At 39.1% G+C, this 14,358-nt stretch overlaps 2 pseudogenes across 1 annotated transcript; one reads left to right on the plus strand and one right to left on the minus strand.

The window, feature by feature from the left end:
- The first annotated feature begins 960 nt into the window (after nt 1–960).
- LOC116098138 lies at nt 961–1,902 on the plus strand (annotated as a pseudogene). The gene has a single exon (XR_004121722.1). The product of XR_004121722.1 is annotated as a putative vomeronasal receptor-like protein 4 (transcript).
- Nucleotides 1,903–12,677: 10,775 nt separating this feature from the next.
- LOC116098140 overlaps nt 12,678–14,358 on the minus strand; it is a 41,032-nt pseudogene continuing 39,351 nt past the window's right edge.

A 14,358-nucleotide genomic window follows, 5' to 3' on the forward strand; every position in this document is an offset into this window, starting at 1 on the left:
CCGCTGCCAGACTAGGGCTGGGTGTGGGAGCAATAGGAAGCAGAATTGCAGGGAATAGGAAAATAGGAAAGGGGGCTTCTTACAGAGTGGAGGGAGATAAATGTAGAAGAAAGTGATACTTAAGGAAAATGTCAATATCAATGGCTAAATAGACATAACTCTGATTCTATTACAATTTCATTCAAAAGAAAAGCAGTGTTTGTCATGGTAGCTGGGAGTCAGGTTATTTTAAACCTGAAGTCCAGCTTCATAAAAGGTGGTAAGAACTAAACTGGGTGCCATCTATGAATATTTATAATGATAATTAATGGTTATAGGATGTGGAAAGTATACTAGTGGTCTTCAACTGTATCTAGTCTTAAATTCAGATTATGGATTTCTTTGAAAAAGGAACATAAGAATTGAGGAAGATATTTTGCTAATTAAAATAGTGGGATTATCATGAATTAACACTATGCTTTCATTAGAATTATGAGGTAAAACATGTATAGATACTTGCACAAAATAGAGCACAGTAAATTATGGACTCACCCCAAGTTTTTATTATCTTTTGTGACTATTTTCCATATCAACCTAAGTTTTATTCAGTTATACAAATGTGATTATCTGTTCTCATCACTATCGCTTTAGGCGCTAAGTATAAAATGAGGCAATTTACATCAAAAAGATTGGATCTCTAAGGCATGATACTAGGGGGCACTACAGGCTCACAATTATGAAGTCTATATAAATATGTGTGAATGAACTTATTGTCTATAATATTGCATGTATACAGGAGATACATGGAAGGCATACAGAAATGTAGGCTATGATGTAAAATATGAAACATCAAAAGTTAAAGAGACAAGCCAATCATCAACTTGTATGAAAAATAAAATTAGGATATGGTCTTATTATCCAGTGTATCAAAAGCTTGATGTGTACTCTATTTTTTTCAGATATTTGAAATAAAATTTTACTATGCTCTTAAGATGAATACAATTTTCACTTATGTCCTCACTCAAGAATGTCCTTTATTTCCAAGCTGGATTTGGAGTCTTAGCAAATATGTCTCTTCTTTGCTTCTATATTTTTATAATTGTAGGTCACAGACCTAAGCCCACGGACTTGATCTCCTGTCAACTGACCTTTATTCACATAATGATGTTCCTCACTGGAGGGGACCTTTTGCTTACAGACTTATTTGAGTCACTGAACATTAATAATGACTTCAAATGTAAGGCAACTTTTTACATAAGCAGGGTGATGAGAGGTCTCTCTATCTGCATCACCTGCCTGCTGAGTGTGGTCCAGGCTGTCACTATCAGTCCCAGTACCTCACTTTTGGCAAGATTTAAACAAAAACTAAAAAAATACATGATCTATGTTTTCTTATGTATTTGGTCTTTCAGTTTTTCCTACAGTAGTACCCGGATCTTCTATGTTCGTGGTTTTACCAATGTGAGTGAGACTAACCAGATGCAGATCACTAAATCCTGCTCACTCATCCGCATGAACTCCATCATTAGGGTATTGATTTTTACAGTGACAACCTCCAGAGATGTGTTTCTTGTAGGAGTCATGCTGACTTCAAGCACATACATGGTGAATATCTTGTGCAGACATCAGAGGCAATGCAAGCATCTTCATAGCATCAGCCACCTGAGAGCATCCCCTGAGAAAAAGGCCACCCAGACCATCTTGGTGCTGGTGGTTTTCTTTGTGGTCATGTACTGGGTGGACTTTATCATCTCATCCACTTCAGTCCTGTTGTGGATTTATGACCCAGTCATCCTGGGGTTTCAGAAGTTTATGATGTATGCCTATCCCACAATTACTCCTTTGGTACAAATCAGTTCTGATAACAGAATAATCATTATGCTGAAAAACATGTGCTCAAAGCACCACCAGAGATTTTTTTAAAAATATTTTTTCACTTGTTTAAAAACCTATTAATTTATTATTTATTTATATCTGTGAGTGTTGTGCCAGCATGTATGTATTTGTGTATTCCTGCTACCCACAGAGGTGAGATGTCATGGCATCCCCTGAAATTGGAATATAGATGGCTATAAGGTATCATTATGTACAGAACCAAATATTCTTTTTCGAAAATACAGTTTCTTTTAATCTATAATGACCTTAGCACTTATGTAGCATATATACAGCTCAGTCTCCATGTGAATTAGCCCAACAAGTTGTGTTTGTTCCTAAAGCTGCTGCAGGTCATGTAATTCTTTCCCCAACAGAGCTGCCTTGTTTAGCCTTAGCTGGAGAGGATGCACTTAACTCTGCAGAGACTTTATGTGCCTGTGTGATGTACTACAATGGGGTGGGGTACCATAGCAGAGGAGAAGGGATGAGGGATAAGGAGTGGAAATCTGTGAAAGAGACACTGGTTGAGATTTAAATGAATGAATAAATAAATACATAAACACATAAGTAATACATAAATAAATTTCCCTAAAAATGAAACTTTAATGGTTCAGGTAGCAAAACAGTATTCTTCATATTATTTAATTAAAATTTATGGTATTACACATATACATTCTTTTGACATTTCTGTTGCTAAGTACTATCGAATTTTAAGTTAATTGTACACAATAAGTTGATATTTCTACATGAATTCTCTTTCTCCTTTTTACTTCATAAAATGAATGTTCCCTTGCTGCTGAGTTTACTCCGAAGAAGATCCTTGATGATAGTGACTTTTTAAGCTTTCTCTTGAAGAGATTTTAATCTACTCTCATCAAGAATAGTTGAAATATTTTATTGTAGCTTTAGTTTTATTCCCTAATTATAACTTCTCTGGATCCATAAAAATACTGTGAATTTAAAGTTTTCATTTTTTTTGCTACAGTTACTTAATGACTCTTTTTTTTTTGTGGTTTTAAAGCTTTATCATAGAAAACACACACAGAGACACAGAGAGAAAGAGAGAGACAGAGAGAGACAGAGAGAGAGAGAGAGAGAGAGAGAGAGAGAGAGAGAGAGAGAGAGAGAGAGAGAGAGAGAGAGAGAGAGAGAGAGAGAGAGAGAGAGAGAGAGAGAGAAAGAGAGACAGAGAGAAAGGTAGAAAAGTAGAAGCCGGCATCATGGCCACATGGAGAGAGGGAAAGGGGAGGAAAGAAGAAGCAAGAGGTGAGAGTAAAGACAAGAAAGAGAGCAAGAGCTTAAGACTTAATGACTCATATGAAAATATCATGCACCTGTTTATTTGTACTTTATTTCATTTACACTTATTAAAATCTTGCTGGTAAATAAAAATTGTTTAGATACACATACATGTTGTAAATGTGCTTATTGTGTATCTGTATGCATGTATGTATGTGTGTGCACAGATGAAGTATGTATGTATATGTGCACATGGAGGGCAGGGGACAATGTTTGCTGTCACCTGCTCTCTCTGTTTGTTGTGCTGTTACCATTTACCTGCTGTCTTAATAGAGCATCTCTCTCTGTGACCTGTGTCAAGATAATAGTCCAAGGGATTCTCTCTGCCTCTCCAGTTCTGGAATTAGAAGTGTTTACCACCACACTCTCACCCATTTAAAATTATGATTTTCTTTTATTGAGAAACAGTTTTCATACAATATAGTCTTATTAGGATTTCCCCTCCCCCATTCCTTCCAATTCCTCCTCACCTCCTACCCCATCCAGTTTGACACCATTTCTTTCTCTCTTTAGAAAAGAAGCAGGTTCTAAGTAATAACAATAAAATAAAAAACAAGAAAGATGAAAAAATAAATGAATGTCAATAGGACAAACATACAGAAGAAAAAGTGCCAAAGCAAAAGTACAACAAACAGAAAGAGAAACACACAAGCTCTCACACAGGGATCTCAAAAAGTTCAGTAGCAGAAGTCCTAATATATATGCAAAGGAAGACTCTGTTGAGGTTGTTTTTGTTGGTCACTTTCTGCATAGCATAAAGCCTATCTGTAAAAGTGGATAGTTTCTCCAGGGAGACTCCCTTGCAGAAAAGTAAATTTTTATTTGCAAGTGGCTATCAAAGGGAGATATCTTCTCAGTTATGGAGGGGAAGTGTATCGACTATGTCTGCTCTAGAACCACATTGTGTACAGACCTGTGCAGTCCCTGTGAATGCTGCCACAGTCTCTGTGTCCATTAGGTTGTGTTAGAAGACCTTTTTTCCCTTGGTATAATTCATGTATTCTGGCTCTTCAAGTCTTCTACCAGTTCTTCCACAGAGTTACCTGTGCTCTGAGAGAAAGAATTTGATTGAAACCTCCCATGTAGGGCTGACAGTTTTTTTTTTTTTTTTTTTAGTTGGGCTGACTGTCTTAATGTCCCTCACTCTCTTCATCTTTTCTAGCCGTAGGTCTCTCTGTTTATTCCTGTCTTCTGATGGAGGAAGCTTCTCTGATGATGGCTGGATGAGACTCAGATCTATGAGTCTAGCAGTATGTCATTAGGTGTCCTTTTATTGCTACATTCTTTTAAAAGACCACTAGTGTTTAATTTTCTTGGTTCCAGGACTACTAAGTCATAGTCTCATGTCCTTGACAACCAGACCAGCACTGGGTATGGTTTCAACCTCATGTTTTTCATGCTTTAAATTAAATCAGAGATTGGCTCTTTATTCCCATAAGCTTTGTGCCACCTTTGCATAAGCACATCTTACAAGCTGGTCACCATTGTAAACTGAAAGTTCTATAACTAGTTTTGTGGTTACCTTTCTCTTTTGGTAGTGTGCATGGTGACTTCCAATACTATAAACACTCTTCCACAGGTGTGAACACTTTAGACACTCACCAGCTTGATTTCTCTATGTTCAATGAGTTGTGTAAGTGCTATCTTCAGGAATAGGGTCTTAACATCAGGTTGTAATGAGCACATAATAGCCTTGACAATATCTTGCATTGTTTTTAAGTTCCCTTTGGCCAACACCATCATTAGATATAAAGAATTCCCAGTACTGGAAACTTCATTTGGTAATGAGAAAGTTTATTTGGGGTACTGTTTCTCCTGTTGTTTTGTGATTTCATTGAGATTGCATACATACATACATGTATGTATGTATGTATGTATATGCTTTTGAAAATTATTATGTATTGTCTTCATGTAATTTTATAAAATTTTATTCATTTATTTTAATGGATATTTCATTTATTTACAATTCAAATGTTATCCCCTTTACTGGTTTCCCCTCCAGAACCCTCTATGCCATCCCCCCTCCCCCTGCTTCTAAGAGAGTGCTACCCCACCAACATACCCACTCCTACCTCACCACCTCACCTCTCTGGCATTCCCCACCACTGGGGCATTGAGCCTTCACACAGGACCAGGGGCCTCTCCTCCCACTGATACCAGACAAGCCCATTCTTTGCTACATATGCAGGTAAAGCCATGGGACCTTCCATGTGCACTCTTTAGTTGATGGTTTAGTCCCTGGGAGCTCTTGGGGGTCTGATTGGTTGATATTGTTTTTCTTCCTATGGGGTTTTAAACCTTTTCATCTCCTTCACTCCTTTCTCTAACTCCACCATTGGGGTCCCCATGCTCAGTCCAATGGTTGCCTGTGGGCATCTGCCTCTATATTTGTCAGACTCTGGCAGAGCCTCTTGGGAGACAGCTATATCAGGTTCCTGTCAGCAAGCACTTCTTGGCATCAGCAATAGTGTCTGAGTTTGGTGTCTATATATGAGATGGATTCCCAGTTGGGGCAGTTTGTGGATGGCCTTTCCTTCAGTCTCTGCTCCAGACTTTGTTCCAGTATTTCCTTTAGAAAGGAACAATTCTGGGTTAAAAATTTGGAGTTGAGTGGGTGACCCCATCCCCCAACCTTGGACTGTGTCTACCCTGTGGAAATGGTCTCAACAGATTTTCCCTCCCTTATTAGACATTTCAGCTAATCTCATCTCCATTGGGTCCTGGGAGCCTCTTGCTTTCCTGGCATCTGGGAATTGCTGGTGGCTAGCCCCCAGTTCCCTATCCCACACTGCTATACACCTCTGTTCAAATTCATAGCCCTCTGAATATCACCCTTGTCTCCTACCATATCTCATCCTGCCACCCACTCCTTTCACACCTCACCTTCCTATCTTCTTCCCAAGTCCCTCCCACCGTCTACCTTTTGAGCTAATATTGACTTATCAGTGAGAGTGCATACCATGTGTGTCCTTATGTGAATGGGTTAGCTCACTCAGGATGATATTTTCTAGTTCCATCCACTTGCCTGAAAATTTGATGAAGTCATTGTTTTTAATAGCTGAGTGGAATCATTGTATAAATGTACCACATTTACTGTATCCATTCCTCTGTTGAAGAACATATGGGTTCTTTCCAGCTTCTGGATATTATAAATAAGGCTGCTATGAAAATAGTGGAGCAGGTGTCCTTATCACATGCTGGAGCATCTTCCGGGTATATGACCAGGAGTGGTATAGCTGGGTCCTCAGCCCTATGTCCAATTTTCTGAGGAATCACCAGATTGTTTTTCACAGTGCTTGTACCAGCTTGCAATCCCATCAACAATGGAAGAGTGTTCCTCTTTCTCCACATCTTTGCCAGCATTTGATGTCACCTGAGTTTTTGATCTCAGCCATTATGACTGCTGTGAGGTAGAATCTCAGGGTTGTTTTGATTTGCATTTCCCTAATGACTAAGGATGTTGAACATTTTTAGTTGCTTCTCAGCCATTCAATATTACTCAGTTGAAAATTCTTTTTTTAGGTCTGTACCCCATTTTTAGTAGGATTATTTGGTTCTCTGGAGTCTAACTATTGAATATTAGCCCTCTATCAGATGTAGGATTGGTAAAGATCTTTTCCCAATGTGTTGGTTGCTGTTTTTTCCTATTGATAGTGTCCTTTGTCTTACAGAAGCTTTGCAATTTTATGAGGTCTCATTTGTCAATTCTTGATCTAGAGCATAAGCCATTGGTGTTCTGTTCAGGAAAACTTTTCCCTGTGTCCATGTGTTCAAGGTTCCTCCCCACTTTCTTTTCTATTAGTTTTAGTGTATTGTTTTTTTGTAGAGGTCTTTGATCCACTTGGACTTGATCTTTATACAAGGACATAAGAATAGACAGATTTGGGCCTGGCGAGATGGCTCAGCGGGTAAGAGCACTGACTGCTCTTCTGAAGGTCCTGAGTTCGGATCCCAGCAACCACATGGTGGCTCACAACCACCAGTAATAAGATCTGACGCCTTCCTCTGGTGCATCTGAAGACAGGTACAGTGAATTACTCTGGGGCTGGGGTGAGCGGGGGCCCGGCAGAGGTCCTGAGTTCAATTCCCAGCAGCCACACACATGATGGCTCACAGCCATCTGTATAGGTACAGTGTACTCATACACATAAAATAAATAAAATAAATCTTAAAAAAAAAGAATGGTTAGATTTGCATTCTTATATATGCTGACTGCCAGTTGAACCAGCACCATTTGTTGAAATGCTGTCTTTTCCCCACTAGATGGTTTTAGCTTCTTTGTCAAATATCAAGTGACCATAGGCATAGGTTCATTTCTGCATCTACAATTCTATTCCACTGATCTACCTGCCTGTCTTTGTACCAATACCAAGCAGCTTTTTATCAAGATTGCTCTGAAATATAGCTTGAGATTATCCATGTTCTTTTGGGTCTTGATTATTTTACTCAGGATGATATTCTCAAGTTCTATCCATTTGCCTGCAAAATTCATAATGTTTGGTTTTTAATAGCAGAGTAGTATTCCACTGTATAGAAGTACCACATTTTCTTTATCCCTTCTTCAGTTGAGAGACATCTAGGTTGTTTCCAGTTTCTGGCTGCTATGAACATAATTGAGCAAGTATCTTTGTTAGATATTGGAGCATCTTTTGGGTATATGCTTTTGGGTATATGGAGTGATGTATTTGGATGTTCATGTAGAACTATTCCTTATTTTCTGAGAAACTACAACATTGATTTCCAATATGGTTACACAAGTTTACATTTCCATCAACAATAGAAGAGTGTTCTCCTTTCTCCATATCCTCACCAGCATGTGCTAACTCTTTTTTATCTTAGCCATTTTGATGGGCATAAGATGAAACCTCAAAGTGGTTTGACTTGCATTTCTGTGATGCCTAAAGACTTTGAACATTTCTTTAAGAGCTTCTCATGCATGTAAGCTTCCTGTTGAGAATACTGTTTAGTTCTGGAACTCCATTTTTATTTGTTTATTTTTTCTACTTTAATCCTTTTTTATAGTCCATATTTCATCCCCCTCCTGGTTTGCCCCCTGACGGCTCCTATCCCATACCTCCTCTCCCACATCCCATCTCTCAGAGGATGTCCCTGCGCCATACCCCCAACCAACTAGACCTCCATACTCATTGGATCCTCAAGTCTCTCAAGGGTTAGATGCATCTTTTCTCACTGAGTCCAGACCAGGCATTACTCTGCTGTGTGTGTGTCAGAGGCCTCATATCAGCTAATGTATGCTGCCTAGTTGGAGGCTTAATGTCTGAGAGATCTCGGGGGTCCAGGTCAGTTGAGACTGCTGGTCTTCCTATGGGGCCACCCTCCTTCTCAACTTCTTACAGCTTTTTCCCAATTCAGTCCCAGGAGTCCCCAGCTTCTGACTATTAGTTGGGTGCTAGTATCTGCATCTGACTCTTTCAGGTGTTTGTTGGGTCTCTCAGAGGGCAGCCATGCTAGGCTCCTTTCTGCAAGCACACTACAGCATCAGTAACAGTGTCAGGGACCGGGGCCTCCCAGTGAGCTGGATGCCAATTTGGGCCTGTCACTAGACCAATGCTCGTCTTCATTTTTGTCTCTGTAGTTTCTTCAGACAGGAACAATTCTGGGTCAGAGCTTTTGACTCTGGAATTGCAACCCCGTCCCTCCACTGGGTGTCCTGTCCCTCCACTAGAGGTGGACTGTATAAATTCCCTCCCACCACTGTAGAGCACTTCATCCAAATCCCTCCCTTTGAGTCCTGAGAGTTTCTCACCTCCCATGCCCCTGGTACATCCTAGAGGATTCACCCACCTCCTAACTCTCCAGGTTGCCTGTTTCCATTCTTTCTGCTGGCCCTCATAGCTTCATTCCTGTTCCCCCCTCCAATACATGATCATGTTCCCCCATTCCCCTCCTTGGCCCCTCTCCCACCCAAATGCCTCCCTTTCTCTGCCCACATTACTGCTTTCTTTTCCCTCCTAAGTGGGATTGAGGCGTCCTTACTTGGGTCCTTCAGCTTGTTATCCTTCTTGAGTTCTGTGGGTTGTGTCCTGGGGGTTCAGGCCCAGAAGACTTTTTTCTGTGGAGGAGGAATGTGGGAGAAATGACTCACCTTATTTTCCACAATTTGAGACATTTAATTCTCTGATGTCCTTTGTTTGTCCAAAGTTAAGGCCAACCCCTGGCAGCAGGCAAGGGAATGGAGCTGTCTTTCTCAGTGGTTATTATACCACAATCCAAGTAGAGTTAGTTTCTTGAGTTCTTTATATAGTTTGGATATTAGCCCTCTATCAGATGTGGGGTTAGTAAAGTTTTTTCCCAATCTGTAGTTTGCAAGTTTTTTTTTTCCTATTGGCTATGTCTTTGCCTTATAAAAGCTTTCCAGTTTCCTGAGGTCCCATTTATCAAATTTTGATCTTAGAGCATGAGCCATTGGAGTTCTCTTTAGGAAATTTCCTTCAGTGCCAATGAGTTCAAAGCTCTTTCCCACTTTCTCTTCTGTTAGGTTAAGTGCATCTTGTTTTATGTTGAGGTCCTTGATCCACTTGATCTTGAGCTTGTGTAAGTTGACAAATATGGATCTATTTTCATTTTTCTACATATAGACTGCCAGTTAGAAGAGCACCATTTGTTGAAGATGCTTTCTTTTTCCATTGTATATTTTTGTTTTTGTTTTTGTTTTTTTTTTCTGTCAAATACAAAGTGTCCATAAGTATGTGATTTTACTCCTGTGTCTCCAATTCTTTTACATTGATCAAACTGTCTGTGTCAGTACCAATACAATGGTGTTTTATCAATATTGCTCTGTAGTATAGTGTAATATAGCTTGAGATCTGGGGTGGTGACTCCCCGAGAAGTTCTTTCATTATTAAGAATTGTTTTCCCTGTTCTAGGTTTTTTGTTCTTCCAGATGAATTTGACAATTGCTCTTTCCATATCATTGAAGAATTGTGTTGGGATTTTGATGGTGATTGTGTTGAATTTGTATACTTCTTTTGGTAGGATGGCCACTTTTACTATGTTGATTCTACCAATCCATGAGCATGGGAGATCTAGCCATTTTCTGAGAGCTTCTTCAATTTCTTTCTTGAGAGACTTGAAGTTATTGCCATACAGGTATTTTACTTGTTTGGTTAGAGTTATGCAAAGATATTTTATATTATTTATGATTATTGTGAAGGGTGTTTTTTTCTCTAATTTCTTTCTCACCCAATTTATCATTTGTATAAAGGAAGACTACTTACTTATTTGAGTTAGTGTTGTATCAGGCCCCTGGGCTGAACATGTTCATCATCTATAGAAGTTCTCTGATAGAACTTTTGGGGTTGCTTAGGTATACTATCATATGATCTGCAAATAATGATACTTTGAATTCTTCTTTGCCAATTTTTATCCCCCTTGATCTCCTTTTGTTTTCTTATTGCTCTAGATAGAAATTTGAGTACTATATTGAATAGATATGGGGAGAATGGGCATCCTTGTCATGTCCCTTGTTTTAGTGAGATTGCCTCAAGTATCTCTTCATTTAATTTGATATTGGCTGTTGGTTTGCTGTATATTACTTTATTATGTTTATTTATTGGCCTTAAAGTCCTAATCTCTGCAATACTTTTAACATAAAGGTTATATTCTGTCAACTGCCTTTAGAGCATCTAATGACATGATCATGTGATTTTTTTTTCTTTGAGTTTGGTTATATAGTGCATTACATTAATGGAATTGCACACATTGAAACAACCCTGCATCCCTGGAATAAAACCCACTTTATCATGGTGAATGATGGTTTTAATGTGTTTTTGGATTCCATTTGGGAGAATTTCATTGAGTATTTTTGCATTGATATTCATAAGTGAAATTTGTCTGAAGTTCTCTTTTTTGTTTTGTCCTTGTGTGATTTAGGTATCAGAGTAATGTGGCTTCATAAAATGAATTAGCTAGTGTTCCTTATGTTTCTGTTTAAGGAATAGTTTGAGAAATATTGATATTAGCTCTTCTTTGAAGGTCTGGTAGAATTCTTCATAAAGCCATTTGGCCCTGGGTTTTTGTTTTTTTTGTTTTTTGTTTTGGTTGTGGGGTGTTTAATGACTTCCATTTCCTTAGTGGATAAGGGCCTGTTTTAGACAGTACCTGTTCTTGATTTAACTTTGGTATGAGGTATCTATCTAGAAAATCATCCATTTCATCTAGTTTTGTTGAACATAGGCTTTTGTAGCAGGATCTGATAATTTTCCTCAGTTTCTGTTGTTATATCTCCTTTTCATTTCTGATTTTGTTGATTTGGATACTGTCTCTGGGCCCTTAAGTTAGTTTGGCTAGGGGTTTATCTGTCTTGTTGATTTCTCAAAAGACAAAAAACAAAACAAAACAAAAAAACCAAAACAACTTTTGGTTTGGTTGATTCTTTGTATTGTTTTCTTTGTTTCTAGTTCCTGGACTTCAGCTCTAAGTTTGACTATTTCCTGACCTCTTCTCTGCTTGCAGGTGCTTGCTTGTTTTTGTTCTAGAGCTCTCAGGTGTGCTGTTAAGTTACTAGTATAGGATGTCTCCAATTTCTTTACCTAGGTTTAGTGCTATGAATTTTACTCTTAGTACTGCTTTCATTTTGTCCCATAAGTTTTGTTATGCTATGTCTTCATTTTCATTGAATTCCAGAAAGTCTCTCATTTCTTTTTTTATTTCTTCCCTGACCAAGTTATCTTTGAGTAGAGAGTTGTTCAGTTTCCATGGGTATGTGGGTTTTCTCTTGTTTTTGTTGCTATTGAGGACCAGCCTTAGTCCATGGTGATCTGATACCCAACAAAGGAGAGATAGAATCTGAAGAGAACACCTCTATTAGATACTACGGCCCTCAATTGAGGGATAGGGCCACCCACCCATTTCAAAAATTTTAACCCAGAATTTTTCCTGTATAATGGAAACACAAGGACAAAATATGGAGCAGCTAATGAAGGAACAGCCAGTTAGAGACCACCCCACAGTGGGATCCATACCATCTATAGGCACCAAACCCTGGTACTATTGTTGATGCCAACAAGTGCTTGCAGACAGGAGGTTGGTACAGCTGTCCTCTGAGAGTTTCTGCCAGCACCCGACTAAGACAGATAATTACTCACAACGAGCCATCTAATTAAAACTGGGGACCCTAATGGAAAAGTTAGGGGAAGGAATGAAGGAGCTGAAGGGGAGTTTAATCCCATAGAAAGAACAACAATATCAACTCACTATACTCCCAGGGACTAAACCCTCAACCAAAGTGTATCTATGGGTGGTTCCATGGCTCCTGCTACATATTGGTAGAGTATTTATTGCCTTATATGTTATTATCAGTGGGAGGTGAGGTGCTTGATCCTGAGGAGACTTGTTGTCCCAGCGAAGTTAGATTCTAGAGGAGTGAGGCAAGAGTGGGTGACAGGAGGGGGGAGCACCCTCTTAGAGGCAAAGAGGAGGGGGATGGGATGGGGAGTTTGTGGAGGGGATATCAGGAAGGATGAAATGTAAATAAATAAAACAATAAAAAAACAATTATTGCACTAAGTCTGCAAGTTTTTCAGCACATTGATTATTCTCTTATCAGAACTAATTTGTACTAAAAGAGTAATTGTGGGATAAGCATTCATCACAAACTTCTGAATAGTCTGGATGCCTGTATTATATACATCCATAACAGTTCTGAGGTGGATGATATGGTGAAGTCCACCCAGTAAATGACCACAAAGAAAACAACCAGCAGCAGGATGGTCTGGGTGCCTCTTTTCTCAGGGGATGCTCTCAGGTGTCTGGTGCTATGAAGATGCTTGCATTACCTCTGATGTCAGAACCAGATAATCACCATGTCTGCGTGTGGTCAGTATGATTCCTACAAGAAAAACATCTCTGGAGAGTGACACTTTTAAAATCAATCCAGTGATGATGTAGTTTATGGGGAAGAGTGAAAAGAATTTAGTGATCTGCATGTGGTTGGTTTCACTTACATTGGTAAAGCCATTAACATAAGAAATCTTGTTAATATTGTAGAACAAATTGAAATATCAAATACAGAAGAAAGCATAGATCATGTATATTTTCAGTCTATGTTTAAATTTTCCTTCCATGTATCTCCTCTCTATATTATAGACAATAGATGATTTCTCATGTATTTATACAGTATGCACACTTTGTATGCTTATACTGTACCTTAGTCTCATGCCTTAGAAATCCAATGTAATCATTCTTAGTTTTCCAGGGGAATAGATCACGTGGTAAAAAGTTCACTAGTAATTTCCATATAAATTCAAATCATAAATTGAATAAGAAGTTTACAACAGAGATGTTTATATGCATTCTGTACATTTTTTTTACAGTTTTCTATTTTATTGTTAGTTACTGAAGTTAATCTTTTATCATTCCTAATTTCTTAACATTTTCATTAGATATTTTCTTTATTTACAATTTATATGATATCTCCTTTCCCAGTTTCCCCTCCAAAAACAAAGAAAAGAAAAGAAAAGAAAAGAAAACCCTGTTCCCTCCCTCTTCCTCCTGCTCAACAACCTACCCTCTCCCACTTCGTGACCCTGGTATTATTCTCATTAAGACTAGACATTATTTATCACTAGCACTACAGGTTCATTGAAAGTTAAAAAAATCCATTAATTTTTGTTTCTAAGTTATCATCTGTGGGGAGCCGTGAAGGTTGAGAGGCATTCTCCATGACAAGATGGCGCCTACTTCCGCTGTCGAGTAAACAACTGTTTGCACATGTGCGTAGAGAACTGTTTGCGCATGTGCGTAGAGTGAAAAGACGCCATGTCACAGCCCATTCTGGGGCGTTAAGTAGGGTAATGAGCGAACAGCCAATCATGGGCAGACACGCCCGCACTGTGGTGTATATAAGCAGTGCGGATTTTGGGCTCGATCTCTTTTCCCTCTGGGAGAGGGCAGTAAACGTTGTCGCTGCAGAAGGAACCTAGTGTGTCCGCGTGTCTTCTTCCCGGCAAGACGACTGCACAGGCTACAGCTGGTGCCGAAACCCAGGACGCCGGGAGAACCTTACAACAGCTGGTAGGTTTCAGAACTGCAGGACAGAGTGAGCTCTGAGAGGCATGCTGCTTGATTTTAATTCCTCCAACCCTTTCTCAGGGTTAGAGAGCACAGCCAAAGCCACGGTAATCGTGCTAATGGCGCTTGTTACGATGTCCATTTGGCATTTGATACATTCTTGCCTGGAGGATG

The sequence above is a fragment of the Mastomys coucha genome, unplaced genomic scaffold (assembly GCF_008632895.1).
Source record: "Mastomys coucha isolate ucsf_1 unplaced genomic scaffold, UCSF_Mcou_1 pScaffold20, whole genome shotgun sequence".
Classification (NCBI taxonomy): Eukaryota; Metazoa; Chordata; class Mammalia; order Rodentia; family Muridae; genus Mastomys; species Mastomys coucha.